The sequence below is a fragment of the Pogona vitticeps genome, chromosome 2, assembly GCF_051106095.1.
Source record: "Pogona vitticeps strain Pit_001003342236 chromosome 2, PviZW2.1, whole genome shotgun sequence".
NCBI classification, from domain to species: domain Eukaryota; kingdom Metazoa; phylum Chordata; class Lepidosauria; order Squamata; family Agamidae; genus Pogona; species Pogona vitticeps.
This window is the reverse complement of record NC_135784.1, coordinates 76,149,261-76,176,587: the sequence shown is the minus strand read 5'-3', so window position 1 is coordinate 76,176,587 and position 27,327 is coordinate 76,149,261. Positions and strand designations below refer to the sequence as shown.

The 27,327-nt window shown below is 43.3% G+C and overlaps 1 protein-coding gene and 1 long non-coding RNA gene across 3 annotated transcripts in view; one reads left to right on the top strand and one right to left on the bottom strand.

Annotated features, from left to right (window-relative positions):
• The window catches only part of SFMBT1 (Scm like with four mbt domains 1), a 129,279-nt gene extending 103,308 nt beyond the window's left edge, over positions 1-25,971 (bottom strand). Inside the window, exon 1 of one of the 2 annotated variants that reach the window (XM_020796679.3) lies at positions 25,865-25,971. The gene's annotated coding sequence lies outside the window, so the exon portion shown is untranslated. Of the gene's footprint in view, positions 1-24,824; positions 24,957-25,864 lie in introns of those variants that run through there. The other variant, XM_020796677.3, reaches the window with a different exon arrangement.
• LOC140703698 (uncharacterized) lies at positions 25,466-26,567 on the top strand. The gene is made up of 2 exons (XR_013541730.1): positions 25,466-25,600; positions 26,175-26,567. It is a non-coding gene; the product is annotated as an uncharacterized LOC140703698 (long non-coding RNA).
• Positions 26,568-27,327: the final 760 nt, after the last annotated feature.

Below are 27,327 nucleotides of genomic sequence, written 5' to 3'. Positions count from 1 at the left end.
ACCTGAGCTATCCCATCCTCACCAGTATTAATAAACTCTCTACTTCAATCAGCTTCTCAAAATTAAGAACTAATTACTTGTGAAACCAGTATGACTGGATAAACTTAATATCAAACATCATAGTTGTTTAGTCGTTTAGTCGTGTCCAACCCTCTGTGACCCCATGGACCAGAGCACACCAGGCCCTCCTATCTTCCGCTGTCTCCCGGAGTTGTGTCAAATTCATGTTGGTAGCTTCGATGACACTGTCCAACCATCTCATTCTCTGTCGTCCCCTTCTCCTCCTGCCTTCACACTTTCCCAACATCAAGGTCTTTTCCAAGGAGTCTTTTCTTCTCATGAGATGGCCAAAGTACTGGAGCCTCAGCTTCAGGATCTAATATCAAACATGCTTACTGTAATTTGTACTTCTTATTTATTTATTCCATTTATACCCCGCCTATCTGGTCATATTGACCACACTAGGCGACTTATCAACTGTAGCCTTCCATATTGAGCAGAAATCAATATATGTTATATCATCCAAGTAATACTTGATCAAACATTAACAAAGTATTTGTTGGACATTCCCGTTTCAAAGATCAACGTGAATGTTTAGAAGAGTCTTAGATGCAGTATAGTCATTTGAGGTAAATACTAGCATTGTACCAAGGCTTATTATGGACTTACTGCCATAGAATGGTCATTCGACTAGATAGGCAGGGTATAAATAAATAAATAAATAAATAAATAAATAAATAAATAAATAAATAAATAAATAAATAAATAAATAAATAAATAAATAAATAAATTCTCCATTGTGGTCAGGAACTGCCACAGTAACACAACTTTAAATGTAAAGCACTGCATAGCAGTGAAAAACCAACAATGGATCCTTTTGCAGTTTTATATTTTATTAAGACATCATGGAAGAAGGGACCATATAAGACTGAGGAGGGAGGCAAAGGTAACAGAAGCATTAGCTTTTAAAATTTCTTAAAAGTGTGTATGTCTTTTAAAGCAATGTTGCACATTGTTTTGAAGAAAATATTCTGAATAAAATAGAAGTAAATAATGAAATAAAAATTTGGAGCTTCTTCAAGATGCTTGTCCTAAATGAAGGTGGCTACAAGAGACCTCATCTATGAACTGAGTGCCAGACAAGCTTCCTGGTGGAACACATTTCATTTTGGTGCCAGGTAAAGAGATTTCTCTTCTTCCAGGAATTCTAAAATTTTCATTACTATGTTTTGTCTTGTTGTTTAGTCATTTAGTCGTGTCCGACTCTTCGTGACCCCATGGACCAGAGCACGCCAGGCCCTCCTATCTTCCACTGCCTCCCGGCAGCTTCGATGACACTGTCCAGCCATCTCATCCTCTGTCGTGCCCTTCTCCTCTTGACGTCACACTTTCCTAACATCAAGATCTTTTCCAAGGAGTCTTCTCTTCTCATCAGATGGCCAAAACTATGTTTTGTATTTGTATTAAATGCACATTTTTCATGTTTCTTATACAGTACTTAACCTACTTTATCAGGTGATTCACTCTGAGAACCTTCTGTTATAGAGGGAGCCTATATAAATAAACAAACATAAATAAACAAACCAATATCAATACTGAATATAAAACTAAACAAGCACTACTCAAGACTATTCCACCCACACATCTGGAAGTAAGGCATTCTAAAAAAACTGTTACATTATTCTAATTTAAAACGCTTATGCCATTTTTAAAAACTTGCACTGGTCACTACCTCGGACTCATTTAAGAAGACAGGCTATAGATATTTTAAATAAATACATATGTTCTTGAAAAGAAAAAAATGATTAACTGGGAGTCAGAAGATAACATTGGTTGGACTAAAACCTCTGACTTGTTCTTTGACTAAATGAATTTGCTTCATGCTTGCAGCCAGCCTGGTGGGAAATGACAGGAGAACACTGGGCAGAGGTTTCCTTTCTTCTGGCAGAAACTATGCAGAAACTGAGAATCTGAACCCACATGAACGCTGGTGATGATGACTCTTTAGATTATCTCAAATTGCACACACATTTTTTCAACTGAAAAGGAAGCACAAGATGAATTCTCTGTATGATGAAGGCAGTTGCTTTTGAAAGGAAGTCGATACTTATCTTTTATAGCAGGATCAGAAGTCAAAACTCCAGCAAGATTTTGCAGAAAGCAACACAAACCCAACGGAGGGAAAGCGGTATCAGTGATCATCTATTTGGTTCTACCTGGCTTACTCATATTTTGTTTGATTAAATTACACCAGACATTAAATCATTGCTTTTATGATCATTTAGTTAATAACCAAGAGAACTGTGACTAAATTTTAAAGAGAGTGCTGGCTTTCTGAGCATGAAAGGTACCTTCTAATACGTAACATGCTATCACAGATGTTAAGCTTTGAGACTTAATGCTGCATAGCAAAGCCATCAAAAATCTCAGTTTGAGCAAAGTTCAAGTATTGCATAGGTAACAAAATGGAATCTTCCCCTGCATTCACTTATATCCCCTCAAACCTAAGCAGCTTTCAAGAAAGATTATTTCTTTAGTCCATAGCTCTAGAATCCCCCAGCCAGCCTAAGCTGTAGCCATGATGGCTGAAGGATTCTGGGAGCTGTAGTCCAAATAAAAGTTTTTCAACATTCCAAGCTGTGAATCAATAGCACATCAGAATGGTAGCTATTCTGAACTCATGGGAGCAACTGCATCTCTGTGCATATATCAACTTTCAAGTGATGGGGTGTCTGTGAACACAAAGGGCCTTTACTTGAGGAAGAATGAAAATACGATGTGCCTCCTCCAGCTGTAGTACTGTAGTCTGTAACACACATTTAGAGCCCTAAGAACTAAAAAATTCTACTCCATGAAAACTTAAATTTTAGATGAAAAAAGTAAGCATGGCGTTATGTATATTTTCATGTTCCACAGTTTACATAATTTATTCTGTTTCTGCTAATATGGTGATGGATAATAATAATAATAATTTATTGTCACTGTAAGTATATACACAGTATACCATACAACGAAATTCACAGACACCCAGAGACCAGACACATGCACACACATAACATTCCCCAAACACTCCCCACCCACTAGAAGTCCCCCACTAAAAATACAAACATCTACTGGATAGACTTAAATATAAATCTATGATTGTTTAATTCCCACCCACCCCAATGCAGATAAAGGGATGTGGTAGCGCTGCAGGTTAAACTGCAGAAGCCTCTGTGCTGCAAGGTCAGAAGACCAGCAGTCGTAAGATTGAACAAGCATCCTTAGAAAGAACAATCTGTGTTGAGCCTTTTCCAGCACCTCTGAGGTATTTATGCTCCAAGTGATGTTTTCCTTAACATGGACACCAAAAAACAAAACAAAAAATCCCTTCACCTTTTCTACCCAGTCTCCACTGATGAATATTTGTGGAATATTCATCCCCTATTACAAGTGTAACATACACCTCTGCTCTCACCTGTCCGTCACAGCTGGGCAGGGGAACATCAGCCAATGAGAGGACGGAGGGTGGTGCAGAAGGGGGAGGAGCTGGATTATATAAGGGTGTGTGATGTGTAAGGTGGAATTCTGGAGTGTTTTTTGGGAGTTTTGGAAGATGAGAGAAGTTGTTTGAGAGAGTGAGATAGATCTGGGAGAGCTAGTCAGTGAGGGAAAAGTATGTGTGATTTAGTAATTGAAAACCGTGATTAACAACTTGATTTACTACCTGTGATTTACTCCCTTTCATTTTGCATAAATCAATAAACAACTTATTTGTTTGAAAGAAACACTTGTCCTTTTTGAGTATTAATGATAGGTTGGTGGCAGCAGTTTGAAGAAGAGTAGTGAGCACTATTGGAGGCCTGTATTGGTAGAGGCTGCAGAGTGGCCCGCTATAACAAGCTCCTTAGTTTCTGAAGTATTTAGAAGCAAGTTATTCTCACTACATCATTTTACCAATCGTTCCACCTCGTCCCTATAAGCAGACTCATTTTCCTCTGAGATAAGCTCCATTACTGTGGTATCATCTGCAAACCTAACAATGGTATTGCTGTTATAAGTAGAAATACAATCATATGTATAGAGGGTATAGAGGAGGGAACTCAGCACACAGCCTTGTGGTGAACCAGTACTAAGGCTGAGAACCACTGATGTATATTCACCTACTCTAACCCTCTGACTGCAATCAGACAAAAAACTGTCTATCCACTGTCTACAAGTGGAATATGGAAGTCACATGTCTCTTAATTTAACCATCAGCCTCTGAGGGAGGATGGTATTAAATGCCGAGCTGAAGTCCACAAAAAGCAGCCGTACATAGTTCCCCTGCTGTCCCACATGTGGCAATGCAGTATGAAGGACTATAGCTACAGCATCCTCCGTTGATCTATTTGCTCTATACGCAGACTGGTGGGTATCAAAACTCTGGGGGAGAGATGATGTACTATGACTCCAAACCAGTTTTTCAAAACATTTCATCACTACTGAAATGAGTGCAACTGGTCGGCAATCATTTAGACTGGAAATGTGAGATTTCTTGGGCACAGGAACAATAGTGGAGCACTTAAGACAAGATGGGACACTCGATAGTAGCAATGACTGGTTAAAGGTTCTAGTGAAGACTCTGGACAATTGGTTCACACAATCCTTCAACACTCCTCCAGGGACGCCATCAGGTCCAGCAGCCTTCATTGGATTGGCAGCTTTCAACACTCACCTCACCTCATGCTCTTGCACTTTAAGAATGAAACTGCTATGAGCCAGGGACTGAAAAACAACCCTTGTTGATGTTTCCACTTCAAACCAAGCAAAAAAGATGTTCAGTTCCTTTGCCCATGCTGCATCACTCACCACAGCTCCAGTATTGGTCTTATAGTTGGTAAGATGCTGGATTCCTTGCCACACTTGCCTGCTATTACTGCTGTCCAGATGGTGCTCAATCCTCCCTTTATAGTCTAACTTGGTCTCTCTGATGTCTCTTCTCAGGTTTGCTCGGGCCATACTATAAAGGGCCCTGTCACCAGACCTGAAGGCAATGTTCTTTTCCCTTAACAGCTGCTGTATTTTCCTAGTCATCCAGGGCTTCTGAATGGGGTAGGCCCGGATCTGTTTCTCCACTGTGACGGTATCTGTGCAATTCCCAATATAACACGCCACTGTTTGTGAACATCTCCAGGTCCTGATGTTCAAAAGCCTCCCAATTATTCTGATTGAAGCAGTCCTGCAGATGTTGGGAAGCACCATCTGGCCAAACTCTTATGGTTTTAATAGTGGGGAGAACAGTTTTCCTGATGGAAACATATGCAGAGAGTAAAAACAAGCACACATGGTCAGACTGTCCCAGATGTGCTAATGGTCGGACCCTGTAGCCCAGCATGATACTGTATTAGAATAGACCTTATCCAATATATTGGTCCCTCTGGTGGCACAACTAATATGCTGATGGAATTTTGGGAGTGCCACTTTCAAACCCACATGATTGAAGTCTCCTGGTATGATATGCACTGCGCTGGGATATGTGCTCTGTTGTCTGCTGATGGTATCATATAAATATCCAATGGCCAAATTGGCATTTGCATCTGGTGGAATATAAACCGCAGTTATCATAGTCACAGAGAACTCTCTCGGAAGGTTGAAGGGCCTGCAGCTGACAGTCGCATGCTCTAAATCCGGGGAGCAATGTTTGTCCACAGTCACTGTGTTTGTGCACCAGTTGTTATTAACATACACACAGAATCCTCCTCCTCTGTTCTTACCAGAATCCTTTGTCCTATCATAACACTGTGCAGTAAAGCCCGCTAGCTCCACCACAGAATCTGGAATAAGTGAATGCAGCCAAGTCTCTGTAATTAGTAGACTGCAACTATCCCTAATAATACTATTGGTTACCATCCATCTTATTAACCAAGGATCTGACATTCGTGAGATAGAGACTGGGAAGAGGTGACCTGTATGGTTGCTTCTGTAGCCTAGCTAGTGCACCGGCTCTGCAACCCCACTTCTTTTTCCTTTCTCTAGGACTCCTTTGCCTCCTTCCTGTTGGGATGACAATCCCTTGCTATGTTCTCTGGAATATTGTGTAAACTGAGAAACTCAGCTGTGACATTTTGACTGCGACAGACCCCTATTTTAAGTAGGCCTTGCCGGCTGCATGTGTTATCTGCCCAACAAAACATACTAGAAGTAAAAAAGTCAAACAAAAAAAAACACACAAGGCACCGATGTACCTATGCACCGATGTAGCAAGATCAAGGAGAACCAGCAGGGTGCATCTTCTCCTGTTGGCCTCCTTAAAAAGGCCATCGTGCAGTGAGACCAGTGTTGTCTCAGTACTCCATTGTGGCCTGAATTCAGACTGGAATAGGTTGAGGCAATCCTGCTCCTCCAGGTATATCTGGAGCTGATTAGCCACCACTTGCTCAGTCAGTTTGCCCATAAAAGATACATTGGCAATCAGACAAAAGTTGCTGAGATTAACCATAGTCAGCTGAGGAAGTTTAATAATGAGCCGGATAATATATTCTTTTACACGTGAGGGGAGAATTCCCTCCCTCGGTGAGGAGTTCACAACATTCACAACCCATTCAACCATAGCCCAGTTGGCAGCTTTTATATGTCAAGCTGGGCAAAGGCAGATGATATAACTTGAATCTCAACCCTATACATGACTAGACAGAGTTGAATCTCATTTAGTTCAACTGCATTCACTCCCAGGTAAATGAGGCTGCCGTCTAAACCTTATACAAGAGGCTTTTGTGTTAACCCAGAGGATTTTTTTCTCTCCAGTGAACAAAACTTAATGACATATCACATCCTGATTTTAAAACTCCCATTTGAGAAACAGTTGTGTTTTTTGTTTTTAAAACTGTTGCAAACCTACCTAAAGCAACCATAAGCTTCCTAGCGTCATGATCTTCAAATGAGCATTGAACAATTTTTTGGTCATAGGACCCTCCATGCAAAACATGTTTGTTTATTCATTTGTTACATATATATCTCTTGCCCATCTAGAGCCAGAGTACTACTCTGGGCAACTAACAACAATTAAGATAACACAGCCCAATACCACCTACAAAGACATACGTAATTAGAAAACCAAGAAACATTAAAAACCCAAGGTTTCCCCCCAAAAAAGACAGAAATGTGGACGTCAAATCAAAATCAAGATCAACTCAGTACATGGGCCAGTAAGGTGTTACACGCCTAAGATGTTTCCAAAGCTTCTTTGAACAGTATGGTTTTAACCTGTTTTTGGAAGGACAAGAGGGACAGGGCCTGTCATGTATCTGCAGGTAACACATTCCATAGCATTGCGGCCACCACTGAGAAGGCCCAGTTCCTGATCTTAGTTTTCTAAAACTCTATCAGGGTGGCCATCCACATACATGGCTGGTCCAGGTGGCCTGGGTGGACAATCTTAAACAGAGATAACAAGGTTCTGCTAAAAATGAGAAGGAGTGAGAAGGGGCACAAAAACCCATGAACCTTGAAATTTTAAAAAATGATTTTTTTAAAATTTTTGTTCTGTTTTGTTTTGCATTAAACATTGCCAGGGTACATGCCACCTCTAAATAACCAAAGTGCTGCTTTTGGAGGCTTCCTGACACAGCTATTCAACTTTTCTTTTGCTGGAGAACTGCATTTTTGGGAGAGAAGAGAGTCTGATGGGCATAATAATAGACCTGCTGGGCTGGGAAGGGCCTTCTGGATCATAAAGTCTGGTCCCTGTCAAGGAGGAACAGGGTAATCAAACCCCCAATCAACTCTGTTGCCACAGTGAGATGCCTAAACCACTGAGCTATGTGCTGCAGCTAGGACTTTAGGACTGCTTGTACCATTATTTTATTTCATTTGCTTATATAATTTCTACCCTGGCTTCTTATCTGTAGAGGGACTTAAGGAGCTCCACTCCTGCTTTAGAGCATAGTCTTACATCCTCAGATAAGTGATCTTGCAGGTCATCATGGCATACATACTGAAACAGCCTAAAAATAAATAAATCATATCGCACAAATTATGCAGGCGAAATATATACAGGGACTATGTTCTCGGGCAGCATGACCTTATGCAATAGCAAACACACTCCCATGCTTATCTACCACAACTTTTCAGTGACGGTGGTAGGCTGCCCTTTGGGCTTCCCACTTCCCATTACAAAATCTCCTCAAGGGTCTGGTATACCAACTGAACATGCTGGTCACAGGAATGGCCCATTGTTCGCACTCACAGGAGCAGAGATTCCTGACAATCTCACCAACATAATCTCAACATGCTATTTAGGATGGTATCAGTCAACAGCAGAGCCACCCAATACTGTAGCTGGATTCCTCTTTTAGGTCATATGAAACTCTGAGCTGCAGGCATTTCCCTCCTCACTGCAGTCAATATATAGGCCCTGTTCTCTTCACTAGCCCTGCCCCACCCCACAGTGCAGACATAAGGGTACACTCCACCCTTGTACTGGCACAATAATCTGATGCTGAAGACGTCCATCAGGAACCAATAAAGCCCCTATTCCTACCTCTTCCCCCAGCATTCCCTGCTTGGCATTTACTTTCACACAGGGCGGAATATTATTACAAAGGACCAGAAAGCAAGTGTGGGCTTCTAATAATTCAGCCCACACTCCTCCTCACTCAGTGCCAACTATACATTGTATTAGACCAGGCATTTAAAAGAATGCATTCAGAATGACCCCCATCAGACCACACCACACTGGACAGTCTGTTTCAAGCAAGAAATTATTTATTCATTCCTACTTAGCTTCATTATTCACCACATAATTATCTTTAACTTTTTTGGCAATAACTTATTATATACACTACCAAATTCTAATGAGAATGCTCCTGTAATGTTGACTTTTTAAACTGAGATTTAAGTAATGTTGTGATGCACTAATAGCTGAAGCAGAGATAAGTAAACTGGAGCACACAATCTGATTGTCACTCACTTCATAGATACTTAAATATTATATTAAGCTTTTATATATTGAAAATGTACAGTATAAAATGTTTTGTTCACATTTATTAAAATACAATATTTAATAAATATTTCTGCCCAAAAGTACTATCATTTCCTTCAGAAAGCAACCACCATCTACAGATAGATGTAGCAATTCTATATAAGCTTTTCCCATACAGTTCTTGTGATTCATTTCTGTTTTTCAGAATAGCTACCAAATTTGTGCTCCTCAAGCCTGTAAAACTGAAATCCTTTTATCTAAGGCTCTTGATGCCCTTTACTACAGCACAGAAACTGAAATGCAATGGCCGATTTTTGTATCAGATTATATGGGCAGCACAAGTAACCCTCTCCCCACACACACACCAATCTGTTTGTATCGTATGAGACTACTCAACTTTTAAGACCTTCTGGGGAGGCTCTTCTCTCAGTCCCACCACTTTCTGAAGCTCACTCGGTGTGAGGACATGTGAGAAAGCCTTCCCAATGGCGGCTCGCAGGCTCTGGAATGCACTGCCCTGAGAGGCTAGCTTGGCCCCTCTCTCTTGTCCTTCTAACATCAGGAAGGATTTTTTAGGCAGGATATTAAGTAATAAGTGAGGAAAGACTCTGTTTATGAAATTTACAAATTTTTAAATGTTTTAACATTGTTTTTAAACTTAATTGTTTTAAATATAATTTGTGTAGTATTTTAAACCTGCTATTATTGTACAATATGAATTGTTGTCCTCCATGGAGAAAAAGATGGCATATAAATTATTAAGCAATCATCAGTTCCCATTGGGGCATCAAAAACTTACCCCTTTAATGTCTAAATTTAACATATTACTTCGCTACACAACAAACTCCCTGAGTGAGTCTAATAAGATGATGCATTAGATTACAATGGTAGAGGTTTCAACACAAACCCCAAGAATAGCTTTCTGGGGCAAAGTCAGCACCCTCAGGTTTCCATACCATCTAAATCAAATAGCTGCCTGGTGCCCTTGGCAAGACACATGCATGAAATTCTCAAAAGGCCTGGACACCTTCCCAATTATTAGATGTGTTAGAAGGGCATTGTTGTGGCTGGATGATTACATTCTAAACAATATCCAATGAGGTGGCCATTTTTATTTGTGGCAGCAAAAGCAACCAAGAGTTTTGTACCACGTTAAAGACTAACACATATTATTATGCCATACATTTTCATGATTCATTGCTTACTTTAGCAGGTGCATAGACTGTTACCTCAGATGTCTTATTGTAACACAATTTTGGAGGATGGAAGATTGCAATCACTGGGGTTAGAAACAATGGAAACAAAATGTCCTTAACAGTGTCCATTAACAAGCAACAGATGGGCAGTGAAACATAGATAGAGGATGGCCTTACTGATATATTCTTGAAGGGGGGGAAAGCCCTTTTTGTCATTTAAGTCACAGAAGATAGGAATTTTAACTGTTGAAGAATATTTCAGCTGTTTCTTATGAAAATCTATGCTTTTTCTGTTCAAGAGTGGCCACCTTGAGAGCAAAGGGAGAGTATACAGGGAGACTGATGTTTTTTGGTTACTGTCATTTCTGATGTCAACAGACTGGCAACCTATGCGAACCACAAAATGCTGTGGTGAAAGTTAAAAATCATAAGATAGAGGATGCAAGTATATGAAAAGAAATACAACTGTGTAAACTTTCCCCATTGTTTTGCAACTTCTACTCCCAGAACATTAGAGAAGCATTTCCTGATTCAAATGACAACATCGTTGTCAACAGTTGTTGTCTACCACATCCAATATGCAAGTAGTACTGTATGTAATACAATACGGTGAGGTCACTTGAGGTTGACGAAGTACTTGATCGCTGTTGTGCCACCACCTCTCCCCTTGACCCTTGCCCGGCCTGGCTAATCAAAGCAGCCAGGCCTGTGACAATCGAATGGGCTACAGCAATAATTAATGGCTCTCTCCAGGAGGACAGGGTTCCCCTTGCCCTCAAGGAGACACTTAGCAAGGTTTTAGAGAGGGTGGTGGCCGATCAGCTTCAGGCTCTCTTGGATGAAACCAATGCCCTGGATCCATTCCAGTTGGGCTTCAGGCCGCATCACGGTACAGAATGGCATTGGTCACCCTGCTCGATGACCTATTGAGGGAAGCCAATAGGAGCAAAATGTCCTTGTTGGTTCTCTTTGATATCTCAGCCGCCTTTGATGCCATCAACCATGGTATCCTCCTGGGATGGCTTTCTGAGTTGGGGATCAGTGGCCTGGCTCTTGCCTGTATCCGGTCCTTTTTGGAGAACCGTTCCCAGACAGATCAGCTTGGAGAGAGTGCATCGGCCCCTGGGTAGGGTCATCTGGGGGTGTGAAGCTTCATGTCATCAGTATGCTGATGACGCACAGCTCTACATCTCCCTTTTTCCAACAGCAGTGGATGCTGTTGCATCCCTTGAGCACTTCCTGGGGGCTTACTGCAATGGATGTAGGAGAATGGACTGAGGCTGAACCCGGACAAGACGGAGGTTTTGAGGGTGGGCACGCCTCCTATCAGTGGTTTGGGAAGCTCCCTCTCTTTTGGGAAGGCGACTCTCACCACAAAAAGTGTGGTCTGCAGCTTGGGGGTCCATCTTGACCCAGCGCTTACCATGGAGTCCCAGGTAGCGCCTGTGGTCTGCACTGCCCATCTACATCTTTGGCAGACTGACCAGCTACACTCCTATCTTGATGTTGGGGCACTCACCACTCTGGCCCATGGGCTCATAATCTGGAGATTAAACTACTGTAATGTGCTCTATGTGGGGCTGCCCTTTAGATTGATGTGGAAACTACAAATGGTCCAGAATACGGCTGCCAGATTATTAACTGGGGTGAAAAAAATGCCATCACATTTCCCCTACTCTGGCGGCCTTACAGTGGTTGCCCAATTGTTTCCGCATTGACTTCAAGGTGTTAATGCTTACATATAAATGGTTTAGGACCTCGATACCTGGCAGAGCACCTGCTCCCATCTAGCTCTAGTAGTGTCACTCGATCTAGCCAGGCTGGGCGGCTGAGGGGTTTGACGCCGAGAGAGGCCCGAAAAGGGAGAACGAGAAACCGAGCATTCTTGGTGGTGGCCCCTCGCCTCTGGAACACCTTGCCCCTGGAGATTTGCCTGGCACCCTCCCAGGGAGTTTTTAAGAACAAGCTGAAGACTTGGTTATTCAGGCAGGCCTTCCCCCCATTCCATTTCTTAATTTCCTAAGTCTTACCATCTTGGTACTGTATTTACATATCTCTATATTGTCTGATATTGTTTGTTTTAAATTTGGTTTTATATTTCGAATGTAAGCCGCTCAGAGTAGATTCATCGAATCTAGATGGGTGGGGTAAAAGCCGGAAAAAATAAATAAATAAATAAATACTATTAGCTGACAATGTAGATGATCTGCAAAGATTATTCAATAAAGTAAATGAACCATAAACACAGCCTAAAACTGAATGCACCAAAAACAAACCAACCCCAATTTCATTGCAATCTATCATTAACAAGCAAGGAACTCAAGATATGTTTTAAAGCGTTTTTTAAAATCAATCGTTTATTAAAATCAAATTGATTTAAATCATGATTTAAATTTCAAAAAATCAATTTTTATTAAATCATTAGAAAAGCAATTTTTATTTAAATTGTGATTTTAAATCAAATCCACCATTAAAGATGCAAAACAAGTGAGGCACATCATCATACATGTGCCTTCAAATCTGGATGAATAAACAGTGGAATCGTAACCATGTAATAAAAGTCAGAACAGAGAAGGCCTGAAACAGCTTCTTCATAATGAAGAATGTAATATGCAACCAAAAATTGATTTGAAGACTGGGTCCCATCCAGAACTATGTATTCTCAGTTCCACTATACTACACAGAATCATATACCTTAACATCAGCTATCAGAAAAAAGCTGGAAGCATTTGACATGTTGAAGTAATACACTACAGTTTGAACTTGAGTCTTGAGTCCATCTATAGCAGTGGTGTCGAACTGTGGCTCTCCAGATGTTCTTGGCCTTCAACTCCCAGAAATCCTGGCTAGCAGAAGTGGTGGTGAAGGCTTCTGGGAGTTGAAGTCCAAGAACATCTGGAGGGCCACAGTTCGACACCACTGATCTATAGGAAGCAACCTGGGGCAGAAATTAAATTTTTTTAAAAGGCAAAAAAAGTACTTAGATGGATGAATAAAAACCAAGAAATCATAAAATGCAGAAAGCTTGAATATTTTGGTCATTGAATGAAATATCAAAACTATAATGACTACAGCTGATCACTCAAGTCAAAATAAATGGGAAAAGAGATTAGGGAGGAGATGAATTCCTTAGCTGAAAAACCTTAGAAAATGGGTCTGGCTACTACACAATACATTGTTTTAGTGCTGCAGCAGCCAAAGTCACAATGTCCAACTTTCAGTAGGAGAGCAATGAAAAGTAGTCTGATTTGAATTCATTCATTTCTTCTGCATAGACACTGACCTGTTTACTTTATGTTGAATACAACATACAAAATACCTGGAGTATTGAACTTGTATACATTTCTGGTCGCCACACCTCAAAAAAGACATAGTGAAACTGGAAAAGGTGCAGAAGAGACTAAAATGATGACTGGGCTGGGGCACCTCCCTTATGAGGAAAGGCTACAGCGTTTGGGGCTCTTCAGTCTAGAGAGAAGGTACAGTACATGATTGAGGCATATAAAATAATACAGGGAATGGATAAAGTGGATAGAGGGAAGCTCTTTTCCCTCTCACACAATACCAGAACCAGGGGACATCCACTCAAATCAAGTGTTGGGATAGTGAGAACAGACCAAAGAAAATATTTCTTTACCCATTGTGTGGTTAGCCTGTGGAACCCCTTGCCACAGTATGTGGTGATGGCATCTGGCCTAGAGGCCTTGAAAAGGGGATTGGACAGATTCCTGGAGGAAAAGTCCATCGCAGGTTACAAGCCATGATGGGGATGTATAATCTCCAGGCTTCAAAGAAAGGTGCCTCCAAATGCCAGATGCAGGGGAGGGGTATCAGGAGACAGGTCTCTAATTGTCTCGTGTGCTCCCAGAGGCATCTGTTGGGGCCACTGTGAGATACAGGAAGCTTGACTAGATGGGCCCTTGGCCTGATCCAGCAGGGCTCTTCTTATGTAACATTACTATCAAGGAGGAAAAGGACTCTCTGCTGGTACTGCCACAACACACTCAGATGGCAACCCTACTGGAAATAGTTAAATGGAAAGCACTAGATTTAGCTGTATTAGATGGAATCCTACTGGTTATTCATGCCCACTTCAGTTCTATGGCATAAACCGCAGCGGTGAATTGCCACCAGTCCATGAAATCACCACTTCAACTGCTCATCAGGCACCACTTAGTGTGACTTAGCACATGGCGAGAAATACAAGCAGGATATCTGTTAACTAGCAGCAGTTTGCCAGTGCAATTTATGTCATATTACTTGTATCAGCATAAATAACAAACAGACTTCTGGACATGGCGTGAAAATCTATCAACAAGATACAGCATCTAGGTACAACAACCCCCTACTGTGTTCTATATGGCAGAGGTCGTCAACCCCTGGTCCGCAGCCCATTGCCAGTCTGTGGCCTGAGCCAGACTGGGCCATGGAGACAGACCTCCCCCCCTGCACGCACTCCCCTCACAGCTGCTTTGTGCGCACACACACACACACACACACGTGCCAGCATTGGCGTGAGCGTTTCCCCACCCCTTCACGCATGCGCACCCAACCGACCATGCAAAGGAGTGTGTAGGCGCACGGGTGGCCGCACAAATGCTCCTGCGCATGCACAAAGGGGGGAACACTCATGCCGGTGCTGGAGCGTGTGCACTCCCCCACCACTTCACACATGCACCCGAGAGTGTGCGCATGCACGGTGCCCCGCCTTCCTCAGAGGCTCAGCTGGTCTGCAGTCCCAAAAAGGTTGGGGACTGCTGCTATATGGGACAAATAGGTCATTGTTTATACAAAATGATACACGCACCCAAAGCTAACATCAGAAGTGGCCACGATCAAGATAGTCATAACTGAACAAAAGAAGTTCTATCTCCTGTAGTCTGAGCAGACATAAAGAATTTTTATCCTACTCCAGGTGTTAATCAACTCATTTACACAAATAAGTTTGTCTCCTCCTAACCACTGTTTGTTAGTGAAAAAGGAACTTATCTGTGTTGTTCACAAGTACAATTTTTTTAAAAAACAGAGATGGGCTGTATCTCCAATGCCTTTTGAATCTCCAGCTTCTTGATTGCCAAGAGCTTAGAAAGTACTGGCCAGAATCTTATCAGTGTAAGAATACCAGTGTAAGAATGGTGTAAAATACAGCAGTGAATTGCCACTCACTAATAAGCTGTCACTTATATCTCTCATCTTGCACCAAACTCAAGCAGCTTCACAAAGGATACAAGCAGCAGGTTAAGTAGCAAAATTCTGTTGCAGCAATTTATGTCACTCCACTAACTAAACCAATGTAACGAACCAACAGGATTCTGGACAATGAATATTTCTGGGACTGCTATAGAGATAGAGAAGGACTGAAATAGGTGACCTGATATCACCACTCTGAAAGTTGACACTTCAAATTTCCATTTTAAGAGTTAAGTAACTGCAGATCCTACAGTTCTAACATCAGGCTAGGATAAAATGAATTTTTTTAACCTTTCTCTCCAAAGCCAAGTTTGCAACACCCAGTCTAATGAAATCCTAAAAGATTCAACAACTTGCCTATTTATGGTATTTTAATAGTCCAATAAAAACATTACCCAGCTCTGCTTTTTGTCTGGTTGTGATCATTGCTCAGGTGGATATTTCTTTATATACATCTTCCACTTTCAATCTCTTTAACCCTTCCTCAAGCATGTGAATAATACTTGGCCCACAAAGGCCAAGTGTTAGATCAGTGGTTTTCAACTCTGGGCTCCCAAATGTTCTTGGGTTAAAAATCTAAGAAGCTTTGACCACTAGTTGTGCTGATCAGGATTTCTATGAGTTGTAGTCCAAGAATATTTGAGGAACCCAAGGTTGGGAACCACTATACTGTATTAGATGAACTGTAACCCACAAAATGTGTGCTACAATAACACCTGTTAATTTTTAAGGTAATACAGGATTCATTGGTCAGTATCCTGTGGATGTCAGGTGGAGCTCTATGGTTAGAGCACAATGCATTGCCCATAGAGTCTCCTGCAATTTCTAGCTTGCTGCTGTGCAAGTCAGAAGTGATCCCACTGAAACAAACTGAAGTTCCATTCATGCAAGGATACGTGCCTCTTCTACAGGCACCTCCTTACACAAGTCCAACTGATTCCACAACAGACTACTATATGGCACTGAACCCTACCATCGTAGCCCCTGATAGATTTTTCAGATGATTAGTGTGCCTCGAGACCATCCAAACTCTTTGGAGACTTCATTTAAATTAGATCAGTTAGTGATAAAAACATCAAGCAGTCCATGTAGAATCATCACAGTGTAATGTAGTACCACTTATGAAAAGGCATGCTCAATGTACAAAAAACAAACAAACAAAAAAAAAACCATAGTCTTTACTTACAAATTATCACCAACAAAAATGAACCCTCAGAGTCAAACTACATGTGACATTAGTACTGTACTACATCATGTATACAAACACTAGGCGTATTCTTTCTTTGGGAAAAAAAAGAGCAGAGAAGTTTGAGTTTTTTTTTCTCTAGTTAAATAAGTAAATTAAAAAACACCTTCACTCACTTCCAATCTGCTATATCCCTGCAACACTGTTTGGATCAGAATTGTTTTCCACAAGATTGCTAATTTTTTGTCAGTAGAGAATGTGCCAATACGGTATATCAGCACTACTGATCAGACAACCATATTAGCTGCCTGGAGAACCAGGATTCAGACAGAGAAATAGAGCACATGTGCATTTAATACTAAACGTTGCTAATTCAGAAAGAGCTGTACTTCTTCCCCATGCATATGATGGATACTGCAAGACCAGCCCTAGAAAAATCTCAGCATCCGCACTTCAAGTTCACCAAAATATCCTTACAGCTTGCCTAGTACCGTGTTTCCCCGAAAATAAAACAGGGTCTTATATTAATTTTTGCTCCAAAAAATGCAGTAGGGCTTATTTTCAGGGGCTGTTTTAATTTTTTCATGTACAACAATCTACATTTATTCAAATACAGTCATGTCATCTTCTGGTTGCTGCACAATGGTGGAGGGCAGGGTTTCATTTAACTGGGGCTTATTTTGGGGATAGGGCTTATATTACAAGCATCCTGGAAAATCCTACTAGGGCTTTTTTTTTAGGTTAGCTCTTATTTTCGGGGTATTGCAGAGTGCTTCATTAGAACATCAAGAATTAATCTAGTCTATCTTCATCACCAAAACACAAAAAGAATATCAAAGCATTTTTAACAGCCACATCACTTTCAGATACCATCAGTTTCAGCTACTTGCTATAATGGAAATTTCTCATGCCTGATTTTGCTAATGAAAAATGGCTTATTCAACTCCATAAAGGAAAAGGAGTGTCCTCAAGAGTAAACAGCAAATAAATGAAAACAGATTAACTGAACAAGGAGAAACTATTCCTCTTTTGAACCAGCAACTTGTCAAGGGTGACCCAGAGTGCAAAGGAAAAGTAATGATCCATTTTAGCATGTCACACAGACAAGATTAGTCCAGTACTCCAGTGCCAACCGTTAATAATTAAGGAATCAATCCATTAGATACTGCTGCTATTCAACCCCCCTTCCTTCTAAGGGGACTTGTGAGCTGTACTGAACAGAAGTTGAGCAGCAGTTTGTTGTCAATTTGATCCTGTACACATTGAGTGAAAAATTCACTGAAATGCCAAGGTTTCTACAAGTGTTAAGCGGACACAGAGTTTTAATTATTTAATCAGAATAAACTATCAATCTCCTAGCAGGGATGGCTTCCACTAACTTTTGCCAAACACTTTGAACCATTTGGTCATTGGAAAAAAGGAGGACACTAATTCATTAAAATAATCTCAAGTACTTAGGTCTGCATTGCAAGTCAAACATGTTATTTTGAATGCACAAACTCAATATTTGAGTTATTATCTGCTTTTCGCATGGGGACCTTCAATTCCTACTTTAGACCTGTTACATCCCACAGCTCTCCTCTTTCCCTAGAAACAACTACATATTGCAGTCTTCATCACTTGAATTTTCACAAAATATTATCACTTTAAATGTAAAGAAATAAAAATGAAGACAAACGAGTAGCATGCCTACATGTTGCAGGGGTTTGAGCCTGTATTGCCAGTCATTAATTTAATGAGCCATAATGTTTTAAAGGCCCACACAAATTCTCCTCTCAGCGACTTTCACCCCTCGTACCATCTAAACCATTTTTACTCATTCTTCACTTGCACAATATTTGAGTACACCTCCCATGCTTTTTTAGTCCTGACACAATATATACTCTCCTTAATTGTTCACATAATTTAATTTCACGGAAGACAACACTAAACTTCCCCCACAATTTATCAACCATAAGGGAAGATTAGGCTACTCTTATTATATATTGCAAGTCAGAAATATGGAATATATATGATTCAGGAGAACTAGACATTCCAACTGTTGGTTGTAGTTAAAACCTTAAAGTATAAAATCCTAAAACAGAAAACTATTTCTGGAAGAAATGACAGAAACTGGTCTCCTCATTAGCCATGGAGCCACAAATAATACACAGATAATTACAGATAAATTATTGGCTTCAGATTCCAGAGGCCTAGGCTGGCAGAAATGAACTGCTGGTGAATTTGACTGCAACTCAAGTAAAAGCTTTAGTTAGCACTAATTTGACAGACACTGCACTCTCCAATTCCTTCTCAAGTTGGCAAAGTCTTAAGCCAACGATAGCAGCTGAATGATAGTTACACAGTATTCAATGAAACAGCAGGGATAATATTATGTACAGCCACCTTCACTAAGCCTCTTTGACTTGCCCACTGCAAGCATAAAGTTCCCTGGAGGCAGATGAAGAAGGAAAAGAGCTCAAGCAAAGAAACAGTTGCATTCAGACAGGAGACTTTGCGCTGGTGTAATTGCCTGTAGGACCCCAGGGAGAGCATAAATGCTGTAGTAAACACAATTCAAGGACCCTGCAGACTTTTTAGGCCATCACAATAACACCCTTTTGCATACAACAGGGAAACACAAGACATATTTTTAACTTTCTCTCAACAAGAAATAATAATATGAAACGGAGACCAATCAAACAATATCAAAAGACTGGGACGACAACGACAATACTCTCACAAAGACCAGTAGACTAAATAGCCTTGAGCTTTTTCCAATCTATTCAATCTGCTAAATGCATACATTAGAAGTGCCATTTCTCAAATTTTGTCTCTGTTTCTTCATGAACTTAATCTACCTGTGCTCATAGTCTGTCACATGCATTGGAGCTCCTTATTCCATCAACAAGGTGATGCTAGCTGTCCATTATACAGTAGTGGTTTGCTACGCTTAGCAGATGGAGGAAAACAAAAAATGATCATTGTACAACTCTTTAACATCTTCTTTAAAAAAAAGAATCGGATTCAATGCTTTAAGCAACAACAACAATGTGCCATCAAGTCAATTTTAACTTATGGTGACCCTTCCTAAAGTTTCTTAGGTAATGAATACTCAGAAGTGGTTTACCATTCTCTTCCTTGGGTACCCGTGAATGTGCAGCTTTACTTAAGGCCACATCGTCTCACTCTTCTCCAGGGACACATACTGGGGAATGAAACTCTCTCATTCTGCCTCCACAGTCATATATCTAACTCACAGAGCTATCCAGCCACTCCGACGCCTTAAAATAGCATAATTTAATAATTAATATCAGAATTTTATTATTTTCTTAATTTCCAAATTTGCCAAGGAGCTGGCACACTACACTGAGACAAGCAACAACTGTGGTAATCTATTATAGGCACTAGCAGAACAAGCCATGGAAATGTGATGAATACAAAGATCACTACAATTCACCAGCAACAGTTTAGAAAATGCTTTTCTAGGATCCCTCTCTCTCTTCAGTCTATCTTTCTTATGTAGTAGTACTATTTGAACCATTGTTTCCTAAGGAATAAAAAGGAGACAGAGAATTCAACAGCAGGATACCAACGAATTGGGGGGAAAGGAAGAAAGTCGGAGTGGTGAAAGATCAATTATGGCGTCGGAGTGGTGAAAGATCAATTATGAAGTTAGGAGCCCTTGTTCACTCAAATCATCACTCTAAACAATTCTGCCCCTGTGGAGAAATCTAGGGTCTCAACTTTAGAGCCTTTCCCACTCCTGGAGTTGCTCTGTCACATAAAAATAAAATCTCCCAACAGGCAAATAAACAAAATCAATGAGAATAAATCCAATTCTTTTCCACCTTTTCATTTTTAAGTACTATAATTAATCTACCTGGAAAGTGTGGAACTGACATGTACTACTCTCTGTTTCACTTCCACAGGAGCAGAAGGTGCTTTGTTATCTCACTTAATACTATCCTCCTGTTGCTGTATAAAAAGAGAACTAACAACTAACGTGTGTTATTCTTGAACCTGAAATATGAGAAATAACATGAAGGCATAAACCCAAACATTAGACTGACAAGTGGATGAATATGACAATGATGTACTCATTTGACAAACTGAGTTTGAACTCTGTTTTTCTATATTCCAAAATATAAAGAATATAAGGAAAAAATGTGCTTAACTTTCCACACAGTAAACCAGAAAGAATTAAGGCAATGTCCCCCCAATCACATTGCCTACTTTTGAAGGATAAAGTTTATTTGGGGCTGTGGGGAAAAACACAACACAGAGACACAGAGACTTCTATTAGATGGTTGGGGATATAATTTAGTTTATTCACCAGGTAGAGCAAACTGATTCCTCTTAGTTAGGTACCTACATCATAGAGCAAAACTACACATAGTACAGAGCTTCTCACAACTGGCATCTTTCTAGCAATCAGAGGTACTGGAATTACCAAGTATTTCGGCAGTGTTGATGGTTCGTCTTAAGCTCACTCATGTGTCTTTGCTATCTACAGAGTCTTCCTTCGATCCAAACACACTCCATAACTTCTCTCTGCTGGCTGACTATTATTCCTGTCATTTTACTGATTTTTTAAAAAAAGTTTTTGTATTTCTAGGGATCATGCTGTGCATGATGCCTTATCTGTAAGAGGGTGTGTTCTATTATTCTGCTCTCATTCTGTTAGCTGTCCAGAGTGCCTCCACCACTAATTGGGTGGAATAACAATGTATATAAATAAAGGATATTGTCCTTACAGGACCTCAACATTTTCGACAGAGGTTGAGAAATGGAACTTTTTTTAAAAAAAATCCAACCCAATCCAAACAAAAAGCATTCCTACTTATAAAGCACCAGTACATGATGGAAAGGACAAACATAAAGCCCTTCTCTTTCCCGTATGCAGAAGATTTTGCTTCTGCTTCCTCAGAAGGGGACACCATGAAAAAAGCTCTGGGCCATTCAGTTCCTTCACCTGTAGTCTGAAGTGATATGCTCTAGTAGGGATGTACCACATTTTAAGTCAGTTCTGAGTATAGTTTTATGGGGTATTATAAATATATTTACAGCTGAGGCCTACAGCCATGTTCCCAAAGAATTCCACTCTACTTAAATGGGATTTCACTACAATAATACAATACAAGATAGTCTCATTGAAATCCTAGTTTGATTACAGCCTCTATTGCAGCCAGTTTCAAAAAGGTAAACTATAATTAATGAGTCACCGCTGCCCAAGAATTCAAGGCCCAAATTAAACTTTACCCATTACACCCTAGTCTAAACACAACAGAGTAGGAGGGAGAGCTCCCTTCAAAACATTTGGATTATGTCCATGTAATGCGGTTAGATTATAGTGTTTCAGCCTCTTCCTACATCACAGATAAAAAAAAATTACACTCAGCAACAGGTGTCTATTCCACCATAAAGACACAGAACCTGAGCACCTAGTCTTTCAAGGCCATACGCAATGTACCCACGTGCAGCAAAATAAAAGTGCAACGTTGCTTTGGATGAGCACCATACATTTAGAGTACACTAGGCATGGGCAAAACTCTCAGCATTCCTCATGTGGCACTCAGCACTCCTCAAAAAAGCAGAGCTTTTTTGAATGGTTCAACTACACCTGATGGCTGCACTGTCCTCAGTCTTGACATACACTGTCTACAAGATACCATGTAGACTTAAGCTAGGAATAACTCACTTTTAATTTTGTTATCTCAATAGTTTCCAGCTAATTTTTAGAAGCATAGTGCAGAACCTTTTCTGACACATGCTTAAAAATATATCATCGGGTCTCCATACACTGTAATTCCCAACACACCCTAACTGTACATAATTAGAATCATGTTTCACAACAGTTCATGCAAGTTTCAAGCAGGTGCCCTTAGAATTAAGATTTTTCCATACCATTAGAAAAAAATCATTTTGCTCTCTCACCAACTTATTCACTAGATACCTTGATATATATCAAATTCTTTGTAATTCACTGAATAGAAAACACTCTCTAGATCACTGGTTCTTAACCTTGGGTTACTCAGGAGTTTTGGACTGCAACTCCCAGAAGCCTTCACCAAGAACTGTGCTGGCTGGGGTTTCTGGGAGTTGCAGTTCAAAAGCATCCGAGTAACAAAGGTTAAGAACCACTGCTCTAGATAGAAGAACGGTGCAGAATGCATTCAATATTATCGAAATGTTTGCTATGGTAACCTCCTAAGCTACTAATGACAATAAGCTTTAAAAAAAAAAAAGTGACAGGAAAACCCATACCTATGCGGAACTACATTCTTACCAATGAAGAATTCCACATTAGAGCTGTACTTTCCAAGAGAATAAAGTGGCAAAGCAATCAACTTTCTTGAAGACTTTTAAACACCTTTTATGATGACAGCAGATACAATAATTCTACCGAAACTCATATGGGACATCGCTCTGGTCCATTATCGATCAGACCAGATGGGCGGGATATAAATCAAATAAATAAATAAATAAATAAAATATATAAACCAGAAAAGGCCTAGAAATAGTGTTGTTTTTAAAGAACCAACAAATTAAGGGCTACTTCCAACTGTTATTCCGACCTAAAGCAAAACTGTCAAATAAATTAGACTTGTTATGTCAACACTTTTGTAACTCCAGCTGATTTAACAGTCTACTCTGTTTGTGACTATTAATGATTTAGCCTTGGAAGTATTTGGTCTAGATGTGGATCCTTCCTGCTCTTCATTACATGAGATGTTCTTGATTGCTTTGCAGCACTTCATATATGAAAATGCCTCTAAATGGAGCTGATTCCCAAGTTGTATGTGTTTTCTTCCAATTCATACTAAACCTACAGATGAGGCATAAGATTATTGTTTTCTTCCAACATCAAGTTTTTTTTTTTTCACAACTACAATCCAGAGCATCCTGGATTATTCTAGTTTCTACTGCAGTTAACTACTGTATGCATCCTCAGATTTCGGGATTCAGGTGCAACCTCCACAGGGGCAGATGAACATGAAAGCAAAAACAAACAAACAAAAAAGCCACTATATTGTCGAATGCAAGAGGGAGGGAGAAGAGCGGAGGTCGGGAACCGAAAGAGAAGAGCAAAGTATACCAATAGTTGTAGCCCAAGTCCCACAGGCGGAGGCACCAGCAGCAACGGCAAGGCAGGGGAGGGGGGGGGAAGGGGTTGGGCTTCGTGTAACTTGGTGGCACCCGAATCACTTTTCCTCATAACAACTGCGGGCAGCAGCTGGGGCTCTTGCCCTGGTCCCCACAGGCCCGCCACCAGAAGCAAAGCAGCCAGGCAGAGGCGACCAGGGAGGGGGGATCCGGCTGCCAGCCCCGACGGCGATGAGGGCGGCCGAGGGCGCAGCGCTGCTGGAGAGCCCCGCGCGCGCTCCCCGCCCGGTGCTCGGCGTGTGGGTTTAAAGATCACTTACCCCGCCATTCCGGGGGGGGAGGAGGAGGGGGAAGGGAGAGGGAAACCAGAGCACCGCCAGACTATAAGGAGGCCTCGTTTCCCCCACCACCACCACCACCAGCAAGTGAAGCCATTTTTTAAAAGGGGGGGGGATATAACATGTCAGACAGCCGGCTCTTCAGAGAGGACCCCACACATGGTCGCCAAAAGTTCAGAAGAAGTTGCCTTGGAATGGCTTTTTTTCTTTCCCGCTCGTTCCTACGCTCCCAAGTGAGAAAGAGAAAGTACATCCGAAGCGGTCGGCCTCGCCACTCGCCCAAAAAAGCAAATACAGGACATTGGCGGCGGGGGGGAGTCCCCGAGGGTATGTAGCAGCGAGCGAGGGAGCGAGCCAGGGGGAGGCACTCCCGCACCCCAAACGCCCAGGAACTTTCCGCCACCGAAGCGGGGCGGCCAACGTCGAAGCAAACGGCACTCGGGGCAAGCGCCCCCTTTCGGGCCCAGAGCTGCTCGGGTGCGGCGCGCACCTCCCCCGCGGGGGGGGGGAGGGAGCCGCGGGAACTTGCGCGGAAAAGCAGCCCAGCGCGCCAAGCGCGCGCAGAGTTGGCGCGGCTGCGGCTGCAGCGATGTGGGCGCCTCCAGGCTGTAGTACATCTAAGTGAAGCAACCGCTCGCTCGCTCGCTCGCCTCCCCTCCCTCCCCTAGCGCTGCGCTCCGCCTGCCTGCCTGCCTGCTTGCTTGCTGCTGCTGCTGCTGCTACTCCTGCCGCCGCCGTCGCTACCGCCCTCCTTCGCCGTCTCCCGCATCAAACTTCAGGAGCCGAAAAAAAACCTTTCCGGCGGCCAGGCCGGCGGCAAAACGCGCACAGCAGCTGCAGCGGGCGCCGCCCGACCCACGAGGGCCCGCATCTCGCGCCCACCTTACCGACGGGGAGTTTTTCCAGCCCCTGCGCCGCTACCGGGGGCTCGGGCTGAAGGGCTCGCCGGCGCTCCGCTCGCCGCCTCATTCCAATATGGCACGGTCGGGGCCCAAGCGCATGCGCCCGCCGCCGCCGCCTCTCTTTTTTTTCCTTCCCCCGGTCCCCTCCCCTCCCCTCCTCGCTCCCTGGCTTTTTGGGCGCTCGCGCAACACGCTCCCTCGCGCTCAGACACGCTGAGCCCCGGCGCCGGGCTGGGGATGGGTCGCCCGTCCGCCCGCCGGCCTTCTCCGGCCTCGGACCCTGGGAGTCCCCGGACTGAGGAGACGAAGCCGTGGCTCGCGAAGGAAAGTTGCTCCTCCAGCACTTTGGGCGCCCGAGCGAGCGAGCGAGCCGGAGCCCCCGCCCGGTCGCAGCGCCACCCTGTCCCCGAGGGTTTCCCCGCGAGGCGCGCACCTGCCTCAAGTTCTCCCGCGCGCAATTGGGGAGGGGGGCGCCTGCGTGTCCGCCTGCCTGCCTGCCTGCCTGCCGCGGAGGGGTGGGGTGGGGGAGGCGAGGCGAGGCGAGGCGGACGGCGCTCAGAAAAGGAGACGTTCCGTGTATTGGAATGGGAGCGGGGAGGCAGCTGGCGGGCTTTCGGACAAGAGACAGGCAGACACACTCCGTCAGCTCGGCTCGCTCTCTCTCTCTCGCCAGGCAGCGCGCCGCTGGCCTCCCGGGCTCGGCGAGCCATGCACAACTTGAGCCCCGTTTTTCCTGGCCCCCGTGAAACCGGCTGACTCTGGTATGGAGGCGCTTCAAGTCCGAGGGGGACCCCCCGCGAGCGGGCGGGCGGGCGGGCGCAGGCTCGCTGTCATGCCTCGTCCGTCGACCGCCAAGTTGCTCTCGCTCAAGGAAAAGAAACCCGACTTCCTCCGTTGTTTCGCTCCTTCTCTTTCTGCCCCCTCCTTCTTCCCCACCAGCCCCTTGCTTGTTGGGCCACAACTGACAGCACCCGGCAGGGAAAGGGGGGGGAAGACTAATTACACACACACACACACGCACGCACGCTGCCTTTTTCTTGAGGTTTCCATTCTGCCCGCGCTGCATTCTGCCCGGATCCTGCAGCCATGGCCTCCGCCGCTTCTCGCTCCCCCCCCCTCCTCCTCCTCCTCCGCTCGCCCCCACCCTCCATGTAGGACGGAAGCGCGGCCCGAGTGCGTACCCACACCGTCTGGAAGGGATGGCGGCAAAGGGGCGGCGCGGGGGGGGCCGCCGCGGAGAGACGGGGCCAAGCGGAGTAAATGAAGACGCCGGAGAACCCAATTAATTTTTTTTCTGTTTCCTGTTTTATTATTATTATTATTATTTAAAAAAAGACCAGAGATGTGGAAAGAAAGGAGAAGGATTGTGCAACACCAAGAACCTCATGACCACGCGCCTGTGCAATCAGAGAAGAGTAATAAAAGCGGGCGAGTTTCACGCCGCTTTAAGGCGACAGGAGGCGAAAGAGGGACGCCGATTTAGCCGGGAGCCAACTGGATCCTCGCAAAAACCTCGATCGGGAGTAAAGGGGGTGGAGAAATAGGTCTTGGTCGCAGGATCGATCCTCCCTCCTTTCCCTCGCGGCTCGTTCGCTCCTTCTCGCCATCCGAGGCTCTGGATTACATTGCTGGCGTGCGTGTTTATCTGCCGCACGTTCGCTCGCTCTTTTTAACCCCATTCTAGCCACCCAAACGTTTCCGCTGGGAGTGCTGTGGGTTTCCACGGCTGTGCTAACGCTGGAGGGCTACGCTGACCGCTCCGTGCGCGGCAGACACTAGTTGATAGCATACGTGAGGAGCCGGTCAGCGACGGGGACTCGGTCTCCCCATCAGCCTCGGTCTGGGATGGAAACAAAAGGATGCGCCGTGGAGAGATAACAGACCAAAATGCGAAGAAGTCTCCAGACAAAGTGCGTCGACAACGAGGGAGGATTAGAAACCCATTCCAGGGGCAGCGTTGCCATGCGATTCTGGATTCACCGGCAGCGTTTCGAGACCGGCGGGGATCCTCAGGTCGGAGCGACAGACCGCCCTTGTGCAACGTGCTGGATGTAAACGGATGCCAACAACTGAAAAGAAACCTCATGGCGTCTACCTGGTAGTGAATGTGTACCCTTGTGCTATTGGAAAGGGCGCTCTCGGGATTGCATCACTACTCTTAATTGGTGCTGTCTCGCTCTGTTTGGGATTTTTTTAAAAAATTAATTGTACAGTACTTAAAATGATGGTGCTTCTGCTTCGGGCGTCTGTTCTTGCATGTGGACGTCACCTAAGAGGAATTCCCGACCGAAGAACGAAGAAGCTGCTCCTGGCCGGAAATGGACTGAGGAATTCTCACCTTCCCCGTCTGTTAGCCCCCCCCCCCCACAAAGAAACCCAGAGTGAACTGCAGCCCGAATACAATTAAGTTTTCTGGTGAAAGGGGGGGGGAAGGGGGAGGGAGGAGAGCAGCTTTACTCCAAGAGTAAAATACCTGGTTAGACCACTA